Source organism: Lissotriton vulgaris, chromosome 1_2, assembly GCF_964263255.1.
Source record: "Lissotriton vulgaris chromosome 1_2, aLisVul1.2, whole genome shotgun sequence".
Lineage (NCBI taxonomy): Eukaryota > Metazoa > Chordata > Amphibia > Caudata > Salamandridae > Lissotriton > Lissotriton vulgaris.
In genome coordinates this window covers 282,249,855-282,275,112 of record NC_141686.1, presented here as the reverse complement: position 1 = coordinate 282,275,112, position 25,258 = coordinate 282,249,855, and the positions used below count along the sequence as shown (strand labels likewise).

The 25,258-nt window shown below is 50.8% G+C and overlaps 1 protein-coding gene across 7 annotated transcripts in view; it reads left to right on the top strand.

Annotated features, from left to right (window-relative positions):
- The window catches only part of SZT2 (SZT2 subunit of KICSTOR complex), a 1,033,029-nt gene that overhangs the window by 309,341 nt on the left and 698,430 nt on the right, over positions 1–25,258 (top strand). The window lies entirely within an intron of this gene.

The window sequence follows — 25,258 nt, the reverse complement described above, 5'->3', positions numbered from 1 at the left end:
ACAAAGAGGTCACCCATGGTGCGTGCGCCTAATTCGTTGAGGGCCTTGTATACACCAGGTTCCGTCAATGTCGGGAGCCATAGCGCCCATTGTATCGGCATGTTGGATGCGTACATCAGTACCTTGTCCTGCCGCTGCAATATAGAATGCCAGGCATGGTTAGTGGACAGGAGGGAGTCCAGCACTCCCACTCTGCGGTCCTTGGGACCGCATATGGTCGCTGGAAGTGGGGTGGGGTCCGCGAACAGCCGCTCCAGGATCACATGCGGGATGTCCCGGTCACCATGAATCCAGGTGCGCAATCCTGTAGTAGCGCTCCAGGTCTGGAGCAGCCAGGCCTCCTTGCTCGTATGGCAATTGTAGTACCTTCCATTGCACTCTAGGTTGCTTTCCAGCCCACGCCAGTCTCACCAGTAATTTGTTCATAGTCGCAAAGAAAGCTTTCGAAAGGACCATCGGGAGGTTAATGAAGAGAAACAGAAATCTCAGGAGAATTACCATTTTCATCATAGCTATTCTGCCCATCAGCGACAGCGGAAGCTTAATCCAAAGCTCCACGTCGTCTACGAGTTTACTGTAGGCAACCCCGTAGTTCTCCCTCATCATAATGTCAGGATCTGTGTGGAGCATGATGCCCAAATACCTCACCGGTTCTGTGGACCATTGGAAAGGCTCGGTGATAGGGGTCAGCGGGAAGGCTACTGATTTTGACCAGTTGACCTTTAGTCCCGAGAGTGCGCCAAACCTCACCACTTCCCTCAAGACCGAAGACAAATTATTGGCCGGGTGTCTGATGTACAACAGAGTGTCATCCGCGTACGTGGATATGCCAATCTTGTAAGTAGGGTAGCTGATGGCTTCATAGGAGTGGTATTCCCGAATCGCGCACGCCAGTGGCTCCGCCACCAGTGCATACAGTAGCGGGGAGAGGGGGCACCCCTGTCTCGTGCCTCTGCTAATGGTGATCGGCTTCGAGACTGCGTCCCCCAGCCTGATCCTCGCCGTGGGCATATGGTAAAGCGCGCCCAGGAGTTGGAGGAATAGATCCCCCAGTCCCAGCCTCTTCAGCACTTTACGCATGAAGGGCCACTCCACAGAGTCAAAGGCCTTCTCCATATCGAGGAAGACCGCCATGGCTTTAGTATCATGCCTAGTGTGCTGCATGGCCCCCGTGACAGTGCGGATGTTGTAAGTGAGGTTCCTAGCTGGGATAAACCCTGCCTGCTCCGGGGCTACCAACTCCGGGGCCACCAGTGCCAGTCTGGTCACCAGGACCTTAGCATAAAGCTTAGCATCTACATTTAGAAGGGAAAGGGGGCGGTATGAACCTGGAAGATCAGGAGGCTTGCCTGGCTTCAATATCGTGACGAGGAGCGCCTCTCTCATCGAGGGCGGCATAGCGCCGTACTCGCATATCTCGTCAAAGAGGGGGAGAGGTAAGGCAACAGCTTGTCCTTGTACGCCTTATAGAATGCCACCGTCAGTCCATCTATCCCGGGCGCACTTTCGGACCTCATGGTGTCTAGCGCGTCCGATATTTCCTCACGGAGTATAGGGGACATCAGGAATTCCCTCTGCCAGTTCTCGAGGAACGGCATTTTGATATAGTCTAAATAGTTGTCAATTTGGTCTTCCACCCCAGTGATCTTGGTAGTATATAGGTCCTCATAAAATCTCCGAAATTCCGCTAGAATGTCATCCTCCGTAGTGACCCTCTCCCCCCCTGGAGTTTGCAGTTCCGGGACTGTCTGTCTGCGCCTGGTGCCCTTCATTATCCTAGCTAGCAGTGCTCCAGGACGTTCTCCCTCTCCATAAGTGCGCGCTGTCGCGTACTTTCCTAGATGTCTAACCTATCTATCCGCCTCCTCGTGAAACTCTTTCAGTAGGCATTGCAAGGACCCATCCCCGAGTGGCGTCGGGTCCAGTAGCTGGCGGCGTTCACAGTCCGCGATCTGCCCCTCAAGATACTTAAGCCTGTTTCTAATAGCTTTGAGGACACTGGAGTGTTTTGCCATGACTACCCCCCTGACGTACACTTTGAATGCCTCCCAGACTGTCCCAAAACTGGCCACGGAGCCTACGTTAGTGGCGAAGAAGGTATCTATGTCCTCCCCCAGGTCAGCCCTAAACGCCTCATCTAGTAGTGAGTAAGGCGGGAAGCGCCACGTGAACGGAGGGATCCTCTGCTTGGGAGTATTCAGTACCAGCACTACTGGGGAGTGGTCCGACAGGGTGCGGGGGAGCACCCTGCAGCCCCTAATCATGGGGAGCAGTGTGTGTGTGGACAGCCAGTAATCTATTCTGGTATAGATGTTATGGTACGCAGAGTAGTGTGTGTATCCCCCCTTGTCGTTGTGCCTATCTCTCCAAACGTCTACCAGCCCTAGTCGCAACATTTCAGCCTGCGTCTGTAGAGCGGCCACCGCCGGGCGCCGGGGGGGGCCCGCCGACCTATCCAGCTCTGCGCTAAATGTGAAGTTGAAGTCTCCCCCCCCAAAGCATTCTATCAGCGGGCATTCAGCACAGTGGTCCGCCACTGCCGCATAGAAGTCAGGGGAATCATAGTTCGGGCCATAGACGTTCATGACTAGTATGTCGTGGCCCTTGCCTACGCACCTGTTCAACACAAACCTTCCTTCCGGGTCCGCTTTCAGTAGTGTGAGAGATAACTTGGATTTCGGGTTGACCCATGTGAGAACCCCCCTTGCGTGTCTGGTGATGCCCGCGTAAGTGGCGTTTCCCTGAAGCCCCCTATGCGTGAGCATCTTACTGGTGTCGGGCAAGTGAGTTTCCTGCAAAAGCGCCAGGTCTATGTGGTGTCGGAGTAGGTACTGCAGCACCTTGCGGAGTTTTCGGTAATCATTTAACCCCCTCACGTTCCATGTGACAGCCTTGAGAGTCTCTGTGTCACTCAGTAAGTCATCATGTGATGCATCAACCATAGTCTCTAAAGAAGCACATCAATGTCAAAGCCCTGCCATTCACCACCCCCCTCCGTCCGTAGCATCTGCCTACACCCTCCAAGGTACACAACATTTCAGAGCACAGTTTGGACCCCCCCCCCCGAACAGTTCTGAACCCATAACCCCCATCTCCCCCACCACCCACAGTCAACCAACCCCAACCTGGTGTGACCGAGTCCCCCAACTCTCGCTTCCCCCCGCCTCCCACAGTCAACCAACCCCCAACCTGGTGTGACCGAAGTCCCAGTGCCCCTCCCCCCACCCACACTCAAACCCATGCAACAATTCCCCATACCAGCTCGATCCGAGCCGTAACCGCAGTATGCGCTGGGGCAGAGGTAGCCTGTGTAGTCCTTTTGTCGTCCTCTTCCCGACCAGGACTATCAAACAGTGTCCTTCAGCTTGCCCCTTCGCCAGCGCCCCGTTAACAAAATTTAGCAGTGTCTGCAAAGCTCCACAGTTCACCAATGTGTGTGAGTCCTCACCCCTCCACCCCCCCACACCCAGATTCTCCATTACCCTCCTGTGTCTCGCATTTGGGAGCCAAGTCCCGCCTAGGGCAGTTCCAGCAGTGCAAGCGCAGCCCCCCGGCGGCCCCAGTTCAAAACACACAGATCTCACCCACAGTTCAACGTGCAATAGTCTAGGGCCTGTAGCAGGGCGCACCGAGCGGCTATCTCCCATTAGTCCGACGAGGGGAATCGGGGGTGCTGAAGCGATCAGTGATTCTTATTGCACTGCTTACCGCCCTCTGTTCCTCAGTCTTGATCCTCGAGGTCCCCATTACAGTTCTGCTCCGCCGTGTGTGGTCTCGGACTCCCCCGGGAATCTTTCATCCAAACCTTCAGGGATTTTTGCAGTTCTTTGGGATTCGTGAAGAAATGCGAGTGCCCCTGCCTGTTGATGCTTAGTCTCGCTGGGTATAACATGGCGTAGTCCAGGCCCAGGTCTCTGAGTTGCTGTTTGTACGGAACAAATCTCCGTCTCTCCTCCTGGACCTTCGAAATGAAGTCAGGGTATAGCGATATGTCCATTCCCTCGTACTGTAGTTTGCCCTTTTCACGGGCCGCTCTGAGGGCAGCGTCTCTATCCCTGTAATTTAACAATTTCGCTATAATCGGCCTAGGGTTGGCGCCCGGGGGAGGCCTTGGACCGAGGGTGCGATGGGCGCGTTCCACTATAAACATTGGCGAGAAGGTGTCGTCCCCTAGCATCGTCTTCAGGAGCTTTTCAATAAACAGTTCCATTTTGCCTGTTTGGGTCGACTCGGCCACACCCGTAACGCGGATGTTGGAGCGCCGGGAACGCGCCTCCAAGTCCTCCGACTTCTCCTGGATGACCTGAAGTAATCTACCAAATTGTTTACGGTCAGAATCCCACTCGGTTTGCGCCTCCTCCGCCTCAGTGAGTCGGCGTTCCGCCATGTCCAGCCTCTCCGCGTGCTTGTCCACTCTTTCCGTCATACGGTTCATCCGATATGCCAGTGCATCAATCTTGCTTCCAATGGCCGACATACCCTCCTGCAGCCCTTTCTCCATAGTGGTAAGCATCTCTTTTATCTCGGCACACAGTGAGGGACTCTGGTCACTAGCCGTGCTTGGAGACTGGGCAGCCGGTTGTTCTGGGTCCTTCTGCCTTCGCTGCTCAAACGTCAGCTTCGTTTGCGTCCGCTCTCCCTTGCCCATTGTGAAGTTTTAGGGGAGGCAGTGGCCCTCTCTGGGGGGGGCCTCACTGTATGCCGGAGCACTGTGCGTGCACCCTCGTCGACTGCGAGTGGCTTCAGTGGTGCTGTAGTCAGGGCTGCGTAGGGAGTGCGACCTGCTGGGGCTCGGTGTCACCACTTATGCCCGTGGGTGACTTCAGGTATGGCCGGTAGATCGCCCTCCAGTCCCCCCAATATGGCCCAGGGCGGTAAAAGAAGTCCGTTCTCGTGGGGGGGGTCCTCTGCCCTCCGGAGGCTGCTAGCTCCCACAACAAAGCCCAGCTCTCCTCAGCTGTGGGGATGCCTGTCCATCTGGGGCCCGGGCCGATCCTACCTTCGGGGTGCTCTGCGGTCGCCACGTGGTCCGCAACCAGCCCAGCAGTCGCACCGGTGCCTCCCCCGCAGCCCCCGTCGGCTCTCAGGTGTGTTTTAGCACCTCCGGTGCGTGGTTCCGAAGCGTGGGGTAGCCGGCGGGCCAGCCTTCGCCAGGCTTCGCCAGACCCCCAGCCGTCCGCTCGCTGCTGCCGCACGTCGGGTGACGTCGCTCGGCCTCACCAGTTAGGAAAGGCCGGGGATTCGGGCCTGGTCCGGCGTCTGTAGGGTAGTCGGGCAAAGTAAGGTTCCCCTAGCCCTTTTTCCGCCCAAATTGCAGCCGGAGATCCGTTAGGGATAGGGGGGACGATGTCCGCTGGTTTTGCGTGTGTTACACTGCTATAAGAGGATCTATGCCGGATAGGTGTCGGCGCTGGCTCGGAGCTTCGCTCTTACGCGTCCGCCATAGACGCCGGCTAGCTCCGCCAGCTTGAGAGGCTTCTGGGTCAAGTGTAATGTTTTAGTTTCGAAGTGTTGTTCGCTTGGAGAGAACCGGTTCAGGCTGGCCCTTATCGAAAGACTGTATTTTTCTCCACTCCGAAGACACAACTTCAGGCCGGCCGGCTGGGAACGTGTCCTTGGTACGGGGAGGTACAAGAATTTGGTGGGCGGCAGGTTACTGGCCGTAACTTTCCATGAAATGACAGGCTTCCATATTAGCGAAAGTGTTAGGCAGTGAGTCAGTCAGTCTGTAGGCGGCAGCTAGCCGTTAGCATCAATGCCATTAATTATTTCCAGGCAGACAGTCGCCATTTTGAAGTCTGAGAAAGATCATGAAACTGAGACTCTCTGAGAAAGACTGAAGGAGAAGGAGAAGTAGCGCAGAGCGATCAGAGACCGAGAGAGACAGCAGCTAATAACGAAGAAGGTTCCAGTGACTTGGAGGGAAGCAGAGGAGACAGAGCATAGCGGTGCAGACGTGTACTCGTGACTGCTAAGGTGTGATTCCGAGACGAGCCAAGGCACAGACGAGACGGGAACCTAGATGACTGCTGAACCCAGACTCCACATTACTAAGGTGATGCCGACCCTTTCCCCTATAATGTGCACATTCTAACCTTTCACTTTTCTTTGCAGAATATATGTTATCGTATAGTATTGTGTTTATAATCATTGTAATAAAATACCCCAGTTCTTAGTGAACCGACATGTGCCTTGTATTCTTGTTCAATCAGGGTAACCTGGTCTTCTAGTCAGACATTGTTTGCATGAACGGATGTGAATCCCGGTCAGGTAAGAGGTGACTGAATAATGAGGGAGAGAGGGAACGTTTGATGCCAAGAGCAGAAGGTACATATTTTAAGTTGGAAAGCCGTGCTAACTCCTATTATTGTAGTATCATCCCGAGTAGACCATGAGAGATTCCTTCCACAGGTGTTCATAGGAAAGTGATCGTCGTTGGTACGCGGCGTTAATGAGAGCACCGGAGCTAGACGGTGTGTAGATCCGCCGGATTGTGGATCATGTTGTAAGTGAGTGAGCACCGGAGGGAGACGGTGTATAGATCCGCCGGATTGTGGATCATGTTGTAAGTGAGTGAGCACCGGGGGGAGACAGTGTATAGATCCGCCGGATTGTGGATCAGATGAAGAGAGAGAGCACTGGGACTGCAGCCCAGTGTGTAGACACGCCGGATTGCGTGTCGAGTGAGCACTGAGGGAGATCAGTGTGTAAGGGTACATAATCAGACCTGCCCCAGGGTAGATTAGTCTGGGCCTAAGTGGCCGCGAGACTAGTTGGTATGAATAGGATATTGTAGAAAACCTATGCATGTTTATTGCTATTTTCCCCATCCTTGGGTACGAGATGTACATACATATATCTATACCCATTGTAAATACGTTCTAAGGAGGGAGGTGATTACGTTCCGACTGGGTTAGAGGGGCTCCTAGGAGCTGATTCCATCTGGTCCGAGAATCCGGTCGTTACACCCCATTACTGAGTTCTTGAACACATCGTTAAGTGAAGGCAGTGTGCCTGTAGATTAGAAGGTCGTCCAAGTGCTACCTATCAAGAAGAATGATCAGGTGCCTGCTGAAGTGCTCTCCAACTACCGGCCTATTTCGCTCCTAGCACTTATCGGAAAAATACCAGAGAGCCATGTTAACACGCAATTAATTGAATATTTTGAGACCACTGGCATCCTTGATCAGTCTGGTTTAGATCCAACTATTCCACTGAGGCAACGCTCATTGGGGTAACTGATGATATTAAAATGGCCTTGGATGATAACAAAGGAGGGCTGTTAGTCTTGTTGGATCTAACAGCAGCCTATGACACGGTCTCTCATCAGAAACTGATATTTGGACTGAGAAAGGCCGATCTGCAGGGGCTGGCTCTCGATAGGCTTGTTAGCTTTTTAGATCAGTGTACGCAAACAGTCAATCTGGGCCCCTTTCGATCTCACACTGGGAAGCTTAGCAAGGGGGTGCCACAGGGCTCTTGTCTGACCCCGACCTTGTTTAACATCTATGTGGCCCCCCTTGCTAAAGTCATCCGAGAGTACGGCTTTACGCCGTTCTCCTACGCTGACGATACACAATTACTTCTATCCTTTGATAAGGACATGGAGTTAGTCGACCAGCATTTTGCAAAGGGCAAGGCCGCCATAGCCGATTGGATGACGGAACACGTTTTGCAGCTAAATGCGGCCAAAACAGAAATCTTGCTGTTTGTTGCTGCACTATCTTCCTGGTCCCCTGAGTGGTAGCAGACAGTGTTAGGACCGGCTCCCTCTCCAAACACGGTGGCAGAAAATTTAGGGTCCGGCTGGATGTACGATTATCGATGAAGGATCAAATCATGACCACTGCCGGGACCTGCTATCATACTTTGAGCCTTTTGCACAGAGTGTTTATGTGGCTGCCCCTCTCGGTACGTAGAACCCTAATTCAGGCGTTGATTCTAGGTCGCCTAAACTATTGTAATGTTTTATTGGCATCCACGAACAAGTCTTCTCTTAGCAGACTGCAGATTGTCCAGAATGTGGCTGCACGCCTAGCTCTCAATAAACCACCCGACCTCCCCAGGGCCATTACTGAAATTTCTTCATTGGCTTCCTATCCACCAGAGAATAAAGTTTAAGCTTGGTTGCTTCGCTCACAGAGCAGTTTATGGCACCTGCCCGAGCTATATGGTGGATAAGTTCAAAGTGTCCTGCCCGAACCGGCGTCTCGGATCAGAAGGCAAAGGGTTGCTGGTGGTCCCTCGTTTTAAGAAAACACGATCTGAAGGCAAAACCGTTGCCTATCTGGCCCCAAAGTATTGGAATTCTCTGCCAGAGGATTTACGTAAATGCCTTAGTCTTGTTCGCTTCAAAAAACGTTTGAAGAAGGGGGCGCTAGAGGGCGCTCTGCCTGACAAAGCTGTACAAAAGGGTGTGGTGATGGACGGAGCATCTGAATCAATCAAACACTCACATCCAGTCAAAATATCTGGGTTTAATCCATCACCGTTCTTTAGCCCACTCTGCCACCCCAGTTCAGACATGGCTATATGCAAATCAGTCTGACCCTATGCCTCATGGGAACAGTCCAGCCCGAACTTCCAAGCCATGTCTTCCCTGGACCGGAAACAAGTTTCCGAGGACCGGTTTCTGGCATTCCAGCCGTCTTCAGCCCGGCTTGCTTGAATCCAGTGGCAAAGTGAGCAAGGGACTCACGTCTGAGCATACCCTGCCACACTTATGGTGGCCAAAAGCGGTACAAAAGGGGGTGGTGATGGACGGAGCATCTGAATCAATCAAACACTCACACCCAGTCAAAAGATCTGGGTTTAATCCATCACCGTAATTTAGCCCACTCCGCCACCCCAGTTCAGACATGGCTATATGCAAATCAGTCTGACCCTGTGCCTCATGGCAACAGTCCCGGCATGCTGCCCCTGGCGCGGGCTTCCGCCGCTAGTGGTGGTGCGGCCTGCTCTTTGCGCGGCCCGCGGCTCTGGGAGACTTGCTGCGGGCACCTTACGCTGTATGGCGCTGGGGGACAGGAGCGCTGCAGTCTGCAAATAGGAGGAGGGCTGCTGAGCCTGGGACGGCGGATGTCGGGAGATTAAGTCGGGCCCTTTATATAATAACTCCTTGGCCTAGCGATCTGGCTTGGTGTGCACCTAGCCTTCCAGATAGGATCTGTACTTGGGCAACATCTATCGGAAGACTTGGAGAGCTGCAAGGAGGGGGCCTCTCGCACGCTGTGTGTTGCGATGCATGTGTAGGGACATTTCTGCGGATCTTGTGTGTTCCCCTGAGCTGTGGCGGATTGCGGCCTACTGCGCATCACGCGCTTTGTTCACGTGTGGCCCTGTGAGCTGGGGGGGATAGTTGGCGCTCCTAGCATACTGTGCATCCTAATATTGGAGGTCTGTCCTGTCTGCGCACTGGTGAGAGCTTGCGCCACTTCTGCACACCTTCTGGGTCTCTGTGAGGTGCTGTGTGAAACCCGCCAGTCTTGTGGTGTAGGGCGCTGCCCTGAGTGGGCCCTGTGTGCTGTTCTTTCTGTTTTCATTACTGCTTCCTGCTCTAGTACTTGCAGTGAGGTCCACGGCCATGGGGCGGATGAACAAAAACCAAACTTGACTCACTTTTGAGTCACGAAGGGCCCCCCAAGACTCCGCAGAAGGCTGCGTCTGACTCTGAGGCGGACGCCCAATCAGACGGGACTCCCATATTGTAGTCTATTTTAGTGGCCATGCAGCGAACCCTACAATCTATCGAAGGGGCAATGGCCACTGTGAATCATAGGCTTGATCATATGTCGTCCCAACTAGAGAAACAGAGCGCACAAATGGGGAGGTGGAACAGAAAGTCTCTGCTGCGGAGGATGCCCTCTCCACGGTCTCCGTAAAGGCCTTGAATATGGAAAAAGTCCTCTCCCTCATCCAAGCAAAGAAGGAGGACTTAGAGGCGCGGTCCTGGCGCAATAATATACGCATCACGGGGCTGCCTGAGTCGACGAATGTGGGCAGGATGGAGATCTACATTGAACACCTTCTCATAGACATATTTGGCACTGAACATCTATCCTACATATTTATTGTGGAGAGGGCCCACCGGTCCCTGGCGGCCCGACCTGTCCCGGGGGCTCCCCCCGCCCAGTAATAGCTAGGGCCTTAAACTACAGGGACCAAGACACAATCCTGCGCCAGGCCAGGGAGCAGGAGACTGTTTTACATCAGGGAAATACGCTAGCTTTCTTCCCGGATTTCACTGTGGCCGTTCAAGCTGCGAGAAGGGAGTTTGGTGCAGTGATGCAGTTCCTGCGTAAGGAAGGTGTCCCGTACGCCATGTTGTATCCTGCCCGACTCCGCATTGGCTTCTGCGGCTGATAATAAGATCTTCTCCTCGAAGGTCGTGATGGAACATTCCAAAAAACTGAAATGTAGGAAGCGTGACTCTGCTGAGGCACAGGACGAGGAGGCGTAGCAGTATACTGAGGACGCCTATGGCTCCATTCGGGGCTGTATTGCAGTTATTCTTTGTGTCTCTCTTGTTCGTGATGAGCTCTTAATGTGGTTTTATGCTGCAATTCTTATTTGCTGTATGTTCTAACACTGCATTCCCTATGAGGGCCCCTTATTCTGCATAATCTTAGGGGGAGGTCAGCTTCTCTGTGGCCCTGGAATGCGATGAGGGGGTTGGGCTGCCCCGACCTCCCGGGATAATGTGGTGTAGGAAGGTGGATACCTGACTATGGTTACCCCAGATTTTTTGCCTAGTGTTTAGCTGGTTTTCGACTTAGTTGGCCTGGGATCCTGCTAATCAGGGCCCCAGGCTATCTGCCCTCTCTTTAAAATGGACTCCATGTACCCTAGGTACATCTCCAATTGGATATTGGGTCACCTTATCAGCCCCTGTACAGTGTACCATAGATACCCAAGGCATAGATGCATCCAAGGCCTACCAGGGGCTTCAGCATATCTTTTGCCACCGCTGGCTGGCCATCCAAAATGACACAACTGGCTGATCACTCAGCTGGGGCAAGATGGTGTAATCACCCCTTGCTTAGATATAGTATACCTATATCTAAACCTATATCTGGACACATATACACCTATAAGTCACTCCTATGGCAGGCCTTAACAATCCTGGAGGCAGAGTGCTTGGTTTTATGTGAGATGGTGCTCTAGCATGAGCTGAGCCTGTCTGCAGCTTTCGGAACCAAGTCCCTTAGCTGTTCTGGGATATTGCGGTTACTTGCTAACTTTGGTTTGGCTTTATGAAAACATGTCGTGTAAGGTGTCATATGCTTTGGAATACCAGTTCTGGCGACGGGGGTAGCATTCGGAGAAGTGTGGCTCAGGGGTTAGAGGCGGCAGACCCGGAAGCTGAGATCGGTCCTGGACCAGGGTTCAATTCCCCACCTCGGCGGGTCTTGGGCTAAAAATTCCACGGACTCGATAATTCTCGCCCCGGTGCCTCCTCGACTCACGGGTTCACACTCTGCGACTCTGGGCAACAGCTTGCTTAATCTCCACAACGGCCCCTCGTGGCGGGATGCCTGACTTTCACCTTGTGGATACCCTGCTATCTCACAGGGGAATACCAGGACGGGTTCCCTAAGCAAGCGCCGGGAAACCCACTACGGGTAGCTGTGCGCTATATAAGCTCAACTACATTTACATTTACATTTACATTCCACCCTTCTAGAGGGAGAAGACATGTTACTTTGCTTAAACGCGGTGAAATCTAACCAGAGCCTCAGCATCACAAAATGGATGCTGCTGCCACCGTCACAAGTCTGGCCTCCTGCTGCTGACCGAAACTCCGGCAGGGGAGGCCTGGACAAATGGTATCCTGTCACAGGGAGGTGTTACACCACCCCAGACAGGAGATAGTGGATTGGGGCAGGGAGGGCTGAATGAAACTAGACACTACCTGGGGTGCACAAGGCGTCACATGCATAGTCCAGTTCAAACCGGTGCTGGGGCACTCCAGCCCCAGCTCTGGCGCGAAACTGGACAAAGGGAAAGGGGTGTAACCACCCCCTTCCTGGGTTCCACCCATAGGAGGGACCTAGCAGGTGATCCAGCCCCTTGATTTGGGATAAAGGTAGGAGCTGTGCCAATGCAACTTAGATCATCCTGACTGAAACTTTGAAATGAAACTCTGGACCCTTCGACATCCTACTCAACGTAAAAGACTGACGAATCTCCCTTGTGGTCAAGGAGTGGCCACCCTGTGCAAGCAGGCACCATCAGCGCATCAAGACTTCCTTTGCTGTTGCTCCCGCCGGAGCCCGAACGACCGAGACCGACAAGACCTGGACTCCCAGACTTCCAACAGCCCGATCCACAGTCCTAGCAAAGCTTAGACCCATGGAGGTGACGTGAGACGTGGGACCGGCCATCTTGAAAAGTCGACTAAGTGCTTCCTGTGCAGCTCCCGAGGCTCCCTCGACGCTGTGCTTTGGGGTTTGAGAAGCCCCAGCCCCGAGCAGCCTGTGCTCCAAAGATCACCTCTCCACACTCTCCGGGTGCTGCGTGGGGCCCTTTTGCAATTTTCCTGCTTGACGCGTTGTCCGGTCACTTGCCCGTTGGCTAGTGGCCTCTGTGATGACGAACCTACGATTTTGAACTGCTGGTCTGGTTGCTCCAGACTGGCCCTAGCTCCCCTGAAAAGGAGCCATCGATCTGACCCTCCCGGTACGATGAAGAAGACATCTTCGCGTCCTGCGTGGGTTGCCTTTGCCAAGGCATGGTGACGCCGATTCGGGTACCGACACCGCCGACAGCAAGAGCCTTCATGGGACAGCTCGTGTTCACCAGCTGGTCATCCTCGATCCTTCCTGGTCCACGTGGCAGCGGAGACAAACTACTCGACAGCACCTGATCGCAAACCGACATTGCCTGGTTCCGTCCTGGTTCCATCCTGGTCACTGGCTAGTGACCCAGACTCTGTCCCCTCTGCTTTCAGGTACTCTTCATCTTCGATCCACCCTTGGATCCAACCGGACTCTTCTCTCCTGGCCGCCTGCAGCATCTTTTCCTCCAGGCTCCATAGAACTTCACGAAGAAACCCGACACACTTTGGCACCTATGCACCCGCTTCCTGTGGGCGAGCTAACAATATAACTCCGGTGCTCCTTTAGTGATTTACACCTCTAGTGTCCTAGTTTTAAGTGGCTAAGTTCTAGTCCAGTCGGAAGTCTCCGAAACCTAACACGTTCTGATTTTTACGCACCATTGACTTGTAAGGTAAACGCGGTTGCCTATAGACACTGCACCTGCGGGCCTCCTATGTCCTAACCTTAGTTAGTCCAGTGTAGGCCCAGCGATTCCCAAGGCCCTAGGCCTTACCATTGTTTGTGACGTGGTACTTATACCACTTTTTCAATATATGGTTGGAGTGGCCACCCGGCCTATCCATAATTGTGCAGCTTATTGTATGTTACATTGATTCTTTGTTTAACGCTTGTGCTTCTGTGCTCATAAAGAGTATAGGCGATTATTCTATAAATAAATACATATATTTTGTAATATATAACTTGTGTGATGTCCTTTCATTTGGTATTCAAAAGGATTGCAAATGGTAAAACAGCTGGCTTCACATGCCCTCTTGAGTTTAGCCTAAGACTGCTTTTGTCCATGCTACCCCTAGTAAAGCTGGTCTATAAGGTTGACTTACAACCAATCACCATAAGGGTCGGTTGGACTGGTGCACGGTGCTCACTAGAATAGTGATCATCATATACCATGTCAACTTCTCACATGTGGTGATTTGGCTCTTGCGTGGTCTTCACAGTCCTTTGGTTAAATTATATGCGTTAGCCTAGCTGTACTCAGGGCCAGTTACTTTTCATGGTTTAAGTGACCCACTCTTACGAATCTTCAATGTCTGTCAATTTGGGCTGAGATGTGTTATTATTGAATGCTCGGTCAACTCCTGCACTGTGGGAGGATTGCGCATCTGTGCCCCCCACACATGGGAGTACCCCGTATATTGAGTTCTATTGTTGGAGGGGGGAGATGGGCTGGGATGGGTGTTGGGATGGCTTTGGCATAGTTGGGGTGCTGAAGTGGGTGGGGGGATTGGAGGGAGTGGGTCTGGGGTTTTGGGATGTTCTGTGTTTTTTCCTAGGTGCCAAGGAGTAGTATATCGCATCGACTGCAGCCAGCTGTTCATCTGCTCTGAATTCACCATTCAAGGTCTAAATCTCTTGCAAATGAGTAATGGGTAGTAGTCTCAAGTTTAATACACGGAACGTACGTGGCCTCAATACGCCACTGAAAATTAGGATGGTGTTTACGGGTCTAGACCGGTTGGGCGTGAGTGTGGTTTTCCTTCAGGAAATTCATCTAACTGCTACTTCTGCAACACGCATAGGTGTGCGTTGGGCTAGCGTGAGAGCGTCTTCCTCATATGCAAGGGGAGTGCTGACCTTAGTGAAGAAGGGAGTCCCTTTTACGGAAATTAGAACGGAGATGGATGACAAAGGTCGACTTGTGATTGTGCATGACAGGCTGGGTGAAAAAAGTGTGCTGTTCGTGAATAATTATGGACCTAATGTGGATGACCCTGTGTTTTTTTCGGATGTGTAGCGTAGGATACTATTGTTTCCCCCTGCTGAAATCATCTGGGGAGGGGATTTCAAAATTTATATCTGGATGCCGTCAAAGACAGATATGGAATTAACGAAGCTAGACCAAAAAGAGCGTTGGATGTGTTTTGGGGCTTATAGATGCGGGGCATGTGCACGACATCTGGCGATTTGCGTCACTCGGAGGCTCGCAAGAGTACTTTTGTGTCTTCGGTACATGGCTTGTGGTCCCGCATTGCTTTCAGGAGAGTTGTGTCGTTGGGTAAAGAGTGTATCCAATGCGGCCCGATCTCTCTGACAACTCCCTGGTGGTCCTGGAGATGATACTGCAAGATTATCAAGCGCCACAATTTGCATGGAGGCTTCAGCCGTCGGAGCTTAAAGACCCGGTGTTTAAGCAAACTATAGCAGAGGTGATTGAGAATTATTTTAAAGAAAATGAGGGTACTGTGGATAGTGCGGGGGTCCTTTGTGAGGCCTTTAAGGTCACCCTCCGAAGAGCCTGCATCGGGGTGCAATCTGGTGTCCTATGTGATATCCGCAGTCGAATACGGAAGTTAGCGGCTGACATCTCCCTCCTGGAGCGTGCCTTTGATGTTGACCCTACTGCAGATAAACTTGCACGGATCGGGGTACTGGTCACGGAGCATAACGACACTGTAGACCAGGAGTTACGGCACTGCAGACCAGGAGTTTCGGCACTACTTACGACGTGGAGTAGCTCGGTATTATGGGGAAGGTGGGCGGCTGTAACGACCGGATTTTCGGACCAGATAGAATCAGCTCACCAAGACACCACCAATCCAGCCAAAACGTAACAACCTCCCTCCTCAGGACCTACTTACCAAGGCACCTGGGTCCCTACCTGAGGATGGGGAATTAGCAATACACAAGCTCATATCATCAAAAACACCACTAAATCTATAGGATTACTAGGAATACTCACTGATTATTAAGGACTTCCATGCTCTACACCACACTCATACCTTATAATCTCGCGGCAACTCAGACCCAGACTATGCTACCCTCCTACTCATAGTGAAGGGGACAGTTCCGATAACTTACCATTACACACTGATCACAATCACTGCTCACACAAGCCACAATCCTGTGGGTATACACATTGACCATGGTCAATGCTCTCACTAACGCCACTTTCCCTAGCGGCGATCTCATTACACACTGACCACAATCAGTGCTCGCACAAGCCACAATCTTGTGGGTATACACATTGATCACAATCAATGCTCTCATTAACGCCGCTACACAACGACGATCACTGTCCTATGAATGCCTTCAGCTCCTTCTCTCTTTCTATGTTGGGAAGTTTCTCTATCCAATATCTACTGGGAATATAATATTATAGGTGATGTGATAGATAGACAGGTCGATCCTTTCACACAAGAATGGCCAAATTACAATATGCAAAGGTTATTTCCTAATTCAAGTGCTCCTCTTCTCCCTTGCTCAGTTACCATTTACCCAAACGGGAGGCGCATCCGTCCACATAACAGCATCTGACTAGAAGAAAGGTTAAGTTTATTATAAGAAAACAACAGTTACACAATAGTTCACTAAGAACTGGGGTTCCTTTATTAGACAATAGTAAATTATAACATCACAATAACTAGCAATCTAGCCATAGCCTGAAAAGTAAAGGGAAATAGACACATCTAAGGAATAAAGCTTTATTACTAACACATCTACAGATAACTGACAGGAACTGTAATAATAATAAATAATAATAGGGAAGCTTATAAAGCGCCTGGTTACGCGCCCCGGCGTGTCCCCGCGTTATAGTAAGATGGCTGCAACAGGATCCAAACAGAAGGGGAGACGGACCAACTACTGGACAAATAAGTAAGTTTTGAGTTTAGACCGGAACCTGGTCTCCGAGGGCTCAAGAAGCAGTTCAAGTGGTAATTTGTTCCATTTAAACGCTGCCAGGTACCTAAACGATCTTCCCCCCCATGCGCGCTTTTTTTACCTTGGGAATTTTCACCAGTCCCGAGCCCGCAGATCTTAAGGCACGGGACGGTTGATACCGCGCTATCAAGCTCTGCAGCGGTTGTGGCGCCCTGCCATTCAAAATGCGATGGCAGGTACAGAGTGCCTTGTACTTCACTCTGCTTCTTACCGGGAGCCAGTGGAGAGTCTGAAGTGCCATTTTTGAGGATGCTCTCTTGGGTAGCCTCAAGATCAGCCGTGCTGCAGCATTCTGCAGTACCTGAAGGCGACCAATGCTCTTCTCAGGTGCCCCCAGATACAGCAGATTCCCATAATACAATCTCGCGGTCACCAATGCATGCACCAGTGTCTTGCGTGCTTCAGTTGGAAGAAGCTCCAGTACTTTCCTCAGAATTTTCAAGACACCGAAGCAAACACCGACCACACAAAGGTGAGACCTGCATCAAACTATACTCCCAGGTTCCTGGCTTCCTGGCAGGGCGTCGGTGCCGTCCCTAGGCAGGATGGCCACCACTCAGACGACCACGCCGACCGGCCTCCCCCCACTATGAGCACCTCCGTCTTGCCGCCGTTCAGTTTCAGACAATTGGTGGACATCCAACCAGCAAGATCTTGCTTGTAGATAGCTAAAAAGGGAAATGGATTATAACAGACTGCACACCGCTGAAAGAAAAGGGATTAATCAGTGTAACAATACAGTAGGGAATATAGCCTAGGAAATAAAGAACAAGATTAATGATTAAGTGTAAAGCAAACTAGTTTAGAATACCTCACCCTATAAGAAAGGAATGTTTCTCTCTCTCTCTCTGGTGGAATCAGTGCTCTCTCTCCCTCTATCACCACGGCTTCACTCCACTGGCTCCAACTGTTTCAATAGCTCCAACTGGCAGCTCCAACTTTTCCATCTGACTGGCAACTGCTTCAATACATTCTGATAAACTGGCAGCTCCAGCTGACAGTTCCAACTTCATTCCAAGATTCATTTAACTGCTCTCTCCAGCAACCATCTGAACTCTACCATTCCAAAAACCAACTGAACTGAACTGTTCCAAAAACCGACTGAACACTCCGCCTCTTCTGCACTTCGCTAATATGGAATGCTCTCCTCTAGTGGAAAGTTCCAGCCAGTAGCCTCCTCCCACCAAATCCATGTACCAGGCTTCCTGCTCCAGACGCTCTCACAGTGATCAGCTGCTTGTTTCGTCTAGAGATTTGAGCCCCAGGGACACTTCTTGATAAGATTCAGCTCCGGCCGGTTCTCTCTAGTTTGCAAAGAGCGAACAACACCTCATAACTAAAACATCACCTTTACCCTGCAAGCTCCTCAGTCAGCAGAGGCAGAAAGCAAAATGGAGTCTCTCTGGTTCTGGGCCTTGTAGGCCCGAAAAGGATGAAATAGACACTTAGCTCTATACACAAACCCTACCAATAGGTAATATAAAGTCAGAACTACAGGATCCACCCTCTACTATAGGTAGAATGATGAAAGGACACATAATTATGTCAAAGGCAATAGATGGATTAAAGTCAGGAATAGAGGATCTATCATCATATAAAGCGGCTATCCTTTAGTTTATGCTTCTAGGTCTGAGAAGAGGCCTGAAAAAGACCAAAACAAGCTAAGAATAGGGATCCAGGATGGTAGCAAGCTTAAAGTCACCATCACTCAGAAATAGAGCCAAAAACCCGGTCAGCACAGCGGCCTAGTCATTCTCTAGCCCAAACATCGGCAGAGCCCCGTAGTCAGGAGCCCATTAATGAGCTAATTGATGACACTGGTACGCCTTGCCATTCGTACTGAAATTCTATAAAGATCTTTATGCTGCTAGGGAGTCCCCTTCCTCTGGGGAGACACATGACCATCTGGATGATGTGGCGCTGGGGTGGCTGTCCAATGCTCATCGTGAGTATTTGGTGCAGCCCTTTGATGAGGAGGATGTGAAGGAGGCTATAATGGCCTTACCGACCTGCAAGGCCGCTGGGCCAGATGGTCTGCCAGGTGAATTTTACAAGGCATATGCGGCGATCTTGGCTCCGCGGTTACTGGAGGTCTATGATAACGGAATTCTGCCGCCTTCGCTCCGGGAGGCCTTGTTAGCTACTCTGTTAAAGCCAGAAAATCCCCATAATCAGTGTGGATCTTATAGAACACTATCAATCATTAACATTGACACGAAGATATTGGCCAAAATGATAGCCTGTAGACTCCAGCCCTTGATTCCCTTATTAGTATTACCAGATCAGTTCGGCTTCGTTATGGAGTGTCCACTACGCATAATCTGCACACATTATTTTCCACGCTGCACTATTTCGATCCAGATTTCCAGGCGGTTGCTGTTCTGCTTGACGCAGCAAAAGCATTCGATTCTGTACACTGGTCATACATGTTCACGGTTCTGAGCAGGATGTGCTTTCTTCCCTTCTTCGTGCAGTGGCTTAGAGGTCTTTATAATGGACCGATTGCCAGGGTGCGGTTTAATGGCAGGGTCTCGTCTTTATTTCCTATAGAGAGAGGCACGAGGCAGGGCTGTCCCCCTGCTTTTTTATCTGGCACTAGAGCCTCTGGCGTGTAAGCTTTGCCAGAATCATTCTGCCGCCGCGTTACGGTTCCAACAGCGCCTGCTGATTTTTTCGCTTTAGGCGGACGATATGTTGCTCTATGTCCGGGCACCTGCTACACACTTATCGCCACTGCTAAGGGAGTATGTCCAATTCGAACGATTCTCGGGACTAGGCATTAATTGGTCCAAATCTGTGGTCTTCCCATTAATTGTGAACACGAGGGAAATTGACCTTGACTTCCAACTGGTTTGGACCTCTGAGCCTGTGAAGTACCTTGGGTCTATGGATCCACAGGGATCCAGAGGTAGTGATAGCAGAGAACTATGGACGTTCTATCACTCGCATCACGGAGCAGGCAGAGCGATGGTCGCGTCTCCCGTTATCGTTAGCGGTAAAAATGGTATTCCTGCCTGAGATGCTGTACTTTTTTTATAAGCATACCCATTAAACTGAATATAGTACTATTCCGCACGCTGCAGTCGGCGCTGCTGTCCTTTGCTTGGGGAGGGAAACAACCCCTATGTCGATGGGATCTATTGGTGCAGCCCTTCGGTAGGGGGGTTTTGAGGGGAGGCTTTGAGGGTTCTGACCTTCGTCTTTATTACCTCTGTGCGCAGGCACATTCTGCCCATTATTGGCACTTCCCACAATGCTTTCAACCACATATAGCCATTGTGGCTGACGCTGTCCTTCCTGTTCCGGGAAGGACAAGCTTTTACGCCTCCCAGCGGGAACCTGGAGGAGTGTGGCTCAATGGTTAGAGCGGCAGACCCTGATGCAGAGTTCTGGCCAGGGACCAGGGTTCGATTCCTGCCTCGGCGGGGTCTCGGGCTCAATTTCCTCTGACCTGTTAATTCTCGCCTCTGTGCCTATTCTAATCACGGGCCCTACGCTGCAACTCTGGGCAATAGCTTGCTTAGCCTCCACACCGGCCCCAACAGCGCTAAGGATGCCTGGCTTCACCCTGGGGGTGCCCAGCAGTGGACACTTCACAGGGAAAGCCAGGAGGGGTTCCACAGCGATATGAGTATCGGCGCCAGGAAGCCGAATAGGCGACACCGCAAGGTGACCGTCTGGTGACAGTGCGCTCTATAAGTACTATGACATTTACATTTACATTTACCGTGAGTTAGAAGACCACCCATCATGCCAGTGCTGGCAGGCCGCGATAGGTAATCCGATCACGATGGAGGTCTGGACGGCCTGCTGTCAGCTTACGGGCCGGCTTACGGCCAACTGCAACCTCAGAATCATCCATTTTAAATACCTGCATCAGGTATATTACTCGACATTGAGGCTCCACAAGTATGGCCTGAGAGAGATGGTGAACTGTGCGTGCTGTGGTGCAGGGAATGCTGATTTTTACCATGTTGCATGACTGTGTGGGCCTGTGCCTCTGTCGGAGGTGGTGTCGGCACATGTGGACTGTATGCCTGAGCTGTGCCTTCTTGGTTATATGAAACGCTTAAAGCCAGCTAGTAGACGCATTGTTGCGATCTCCACTTTGTTTGCCACGAGAGCGGTGGCGCAGAGGTGGGGATTGATGTCCGCCCACACTATCAAGAAGTGGCTCAGGGACCTGGTTTACTGTAGGGACCAGTTGCAAGCATTTGAGGAGGAGTTGCCGGAGTCTTCCCGACTCAAAGATTTTTGGAGCCCCCTTACGGCATATTTGATGACTCATCCTGATTTATTTTTAACTGTACTGTTGTATGTGCTGAAATTGCTGTATTGCCCTTGCTATACCCCTAATGGACAAGATTTGGACTGCTACCAAACCTGGCTCTTATATTACCATATACGTGGAATGGACTTCACTGGTTGTAATTTGTCTAATATGTAGAGATTGCAGTCATACCGTCACAGCAGAATGTGCACATGTATAGATGTTTGGCCTACTGGGATGGGGTTAGGGGTGGGATGGGAGGGGGGAGTTCTTGAGCTCTATGCACTTCATTTGTTTTCGTAATGACTTCTATTCTTGTATGTGTCCTTTTTTTTGGGGTATGTACTTGATTGATCAAGCCTTGAGGTATGGTAGTCTGTGCCTGACCTGTTCTTCTATGTTCACTCGGAGATACCCCTTTCGGGGGTGATTCCTGCGCTCTATAAATTTCCTACATACATACGAAGAAGACACCGTGCAGCAAAGCCTGAGGATGACTACTGACTTGACCGCAGCCCTACAGGCCTCTCTTCAGCTTTAAAGACTCTGCAAAGAAGACCATACCTGTCCTGTGGCCAGCGACTTTCAGAAACCAGAGGAATACTGCCTGCTCTAAAACAAGGACCAGATCTTCCGAGGACAGTGGCCCTGTGCAGAAGAATCCAACTACAAGGACTCTGGATCCAGCTGGACCGTTGACTCCTGCCCACTCTGCACCCGTGTCCCACAGCCTGAATATGAGTGGGTCACCTGTCCAGTGAAGTCTCCCCAGCAATCCTGACATTGAGTTCAGCATTGGCTGACTCCTCCTGGACACAACAACGATGCCTGCAGCCTGTATTCAGAGGCTCCCCCTGACTGCGACTCGCTCTGATAAGACAACTCCAACGTCTAAAGGCACCCCTGCACCCGAAGCCCCTGCCGCTTGGTGAGCTGAATCAACAGTGCCCCGATGACTCCCTATATCTCTACTTACCTCTGCTTGCATTGATCTACCACCTGCTACATCTGGTGTGACGCCTGCTGCCTGTTTGTCGAAAGCAGAATCCTCATTGAAATGCATTGGGGGCCTGATGCTAAAATTGCACCTCGTCGCCCCAGCACCTCTGGTGTATGTTTGTTGCGGCTTTCTGCTTTGCTTTCTTCAATCTGTGCTCGACCTAACCCCCAAAGCTTGGCCCCTGCACCCGATTTACTTACCTATAAGCAGTGTGGCTTCAAGCACCCCCAGTCGCCATTGAAATGCATTGGGCTGAACTCTGATATTGACCTCTGCACCCTGCGGCCACTGTGCCACTGGTAGTGCAGTTTTGGTACTCACCTGCCCCTTGCTCACCTTTGGTCCCAAAGAGTGGAACTGTAGGTGAGATACTTACCCATATAACCGCATTATTGTTTTCTCTATAGGATAACATTGAACTGTTCAGAAATTGCACTGTTGACGTTTTAAAGTTAATTAATTGTGGGTTTGTAATGCCCTAGATTCGACTCCCGAAGGAGTATCTCCGCGCTGTAGACCGCTGGGGAACCCGTCCTGGCTTTCCCTGTGAGATGGTCCCTACTGGGTATCTCCAAGGTGAAACCAGGCATCCCTGGCGTATGTGGGGGGCCGTTGTGGAGATGAGGCAAGCTAATGCCCAGATTTGCCGAGTGTGATCCCTGGTTATGGTAGGCACCGAGGTGAGAATTATCGAGTCCGCTGACCCTGGTCCACTACCCTGCCACGTCGGGAATTGAAACCTGGTCCCGGGCCATCCTCTGCTCTCGGGTCTGCTGCCTCTAACCAGTGAGCCACACCACTCCATGTTAAAAACATACTTACCTTATTGCAAAGATATTGGTCTTACAATAAAAGACAAATGAAGCTTTTTTTCTAAAATTGGTGTAGATATCCTTTTTGAGTCGTGTGTATATTATTGGTTAATGTGCAATACATGTCTAGCACTCCTCTGTGTTAGGCTTAAGGCTGCTTGCCCACATACCACTAATAGAGCACTTTGGGTTTTACATGGAGCCCTGTACACTTTTGGGGAACCCCTGGACTCTGTGCACGGTATAACCACCTAGTGGCATACCAGATACAGAGCCAGCTTTTTACAAAACATATGCCATAAGGGAGAGAAACAGGGTGTTACATGTGAACTGACTTAAGCCATACCTTTCAAAAGAATTGACAGAAGATCTCGGCAATTGCAGAAGAGGTTGAGAAAGATAGCGATAGTGATTCACTCCATAACCTGCTGCTTGGTGATTTGAAATATGGTTATTAGCTCAGGGGCAAGTTGTACCACAGGCAAATACCTGATCAGCAGATGGGAAAGAGTGTAGGGAGGTGATGGGATGATTTTCTCATTTTGTTTCCTTTGACTTCAGGATTGACACCTGTCTGTCTCCATGACATAGATACAGGGGGTAGCTTAGTGCAAGGCTTATTGGATATCTGACCACGCCCAGGAGTACATCAAAGCAGAAGTTGCTGCCAAGAGGTTGGATCTGGGGGTAATTTAGCATCCCCATGGTCTTTGGTCCAGCTCTGTGGTGTTGATGCCAAACAAAGGATCTACAGACTTGTGCTTTTTTTTTTTTTTTTTTTTAGAGTACTGGGGCCTCAGGAAGCGACCAAGGTTGACTCACATCTCATTCCTAGAGCTGATGAACTATTGGACCAGGGCTTGTTGCTGCTCCCTACTTGAGTGTCTTTGATAAGACCAGTGGCAACTGGCAAATTGCAAAAGGCCCCAGTGCCCAAAAAAAATTGCATTTTGTGCGCTAGAAGATAACTGTCAAGGAAAACAAGTGCCGGGGAGTGGGGCAGTCCTCTGTGGTCTACCTTGAGCATCAAGGTACAAAGGTAAGATTCATCCAATGGACTTCAAGATCCAGTCTCACGTGATGAGGGAGGTCTCCATTACACATATACAAGTGATTGACTTTTTAGGGTTAACTGGTTATTACAAGAAATGTTTCGCCAACAATGGGACTATAAAAGTATCCTTGATAGCCCTGACACTCAAGAAACAGCCAAAGAAATTAATTTGTTCTGCGGAATGTCAAAAAGCCCTTGTGGACCATAAGCAAGAACTGTGCTTCATACCGAACTATAGTCAGCCCTTCGTTGATTAGACTGGCGCCTCACATGAGGGTGTTGGATAGTACTGTGCCAGAGTTTAGGGTAAAAAGAGGCATTGTTGCATGCTCTGGGCTGCAAACGGTGGAAGCTAGGTCAGTTCAAACTCATGAGATGGAGTACATCCAGGACAACAGTGGCACACTCCTGTGTACTATCATTCAAGATCTGATAGAGACTTCTTGCTGTCAGACTGCATCAGAATGTTTGGGTCGCAATACCCCTGCCCATCGGTTGGTGGTGTCATTCTGCTCTGTGTGATGTTGTCTGTGCTGGAAGTGACGTGCACGGTGCCTATATATAGGCGCCACCCCAGCGTGCTGATGTCAGAACCTTTCTTTTCGCACCAGTTATATCGGATCCTTGGGCGAGTTACCCCTCAGTTGGTGTTTGACTGACCCTTTTTACGAGTTTTGTCGGAGTCTTTTTTGAGATCTCTTCTCCCGCTGTGGCAGGTATGTCCTCTAGGAAGGCTGGCTTCAAGGCCAGGCACCTGTCATCGACAGATGTGGGTGATGCGCCTGCATCTTGTTTGCCTCTGGTGCCTGGAGTGCGACCAGTAGGTGAAGGTCTAGTAGGACTTGAGCGAGCGGTTCACAGGGGTACTGCTCATGAAAAGTTTCCGGATGCAGTCTGACGCCTGGGTATAAATCTAAGGTAAGGAATCTGTAGCTAAATAGAGTCTCTACCAGATAAGGTGTTCCCGCAGGTAAGTAACTTGTTCATGTAGAATCTTCGTCTGGCAATGGGCCACTAATTAAATTGGCTCACTCCATTCACTTATCAGTTCACACTTTTATCCGACCCTTGTCTTTGTTGTATTTTCCCTTCTCAGTTCCCTCGTCATTTCCCTTTTTTGTTCATAGTTCCCTTTGCCTCGCTATTTCTTTTGTGGTGCTTGACTTTTGCAATAACAATTCCAAAGTGGATTGAGTTTGAATCCTGTCTCTGCCTCTCTGTCTCTCTGTCTCTCTGTCTCTCTGTCTCTCTGTCTCCCTGTCTCCCTGTCTCTCTGTCTCCCTGTCTCCCTGTCTCTCTGTCTCTCTGTCTCTGTCTCTCTCCTTTACCCTGTCTCTCTCTCTCTCTCGCTGCTTTACCCTGTCTCTCTCACTCTCTCTCTCTCTCTCTCTCTCTCTCTCCTTTACCCTGTCTCTCTCTCCCCTTTACCCTGTCTCTCTCTCCTTTACCCTGTCTCTCTCTCCTTTGCGCTCTCTGTCTCCTTTACTCTCTCTCTCTCCCTCCTTTACCCTGTCTCTCTCTCCTTTACTCTCTCTCGCTCTCTCTCCCTCTCTCCTTTACCCTGTCTCTCCTCAGATTCTTTTCACCTGCAGCTTGTTCATCTCTGTTCGCCTCAAGTAGGTA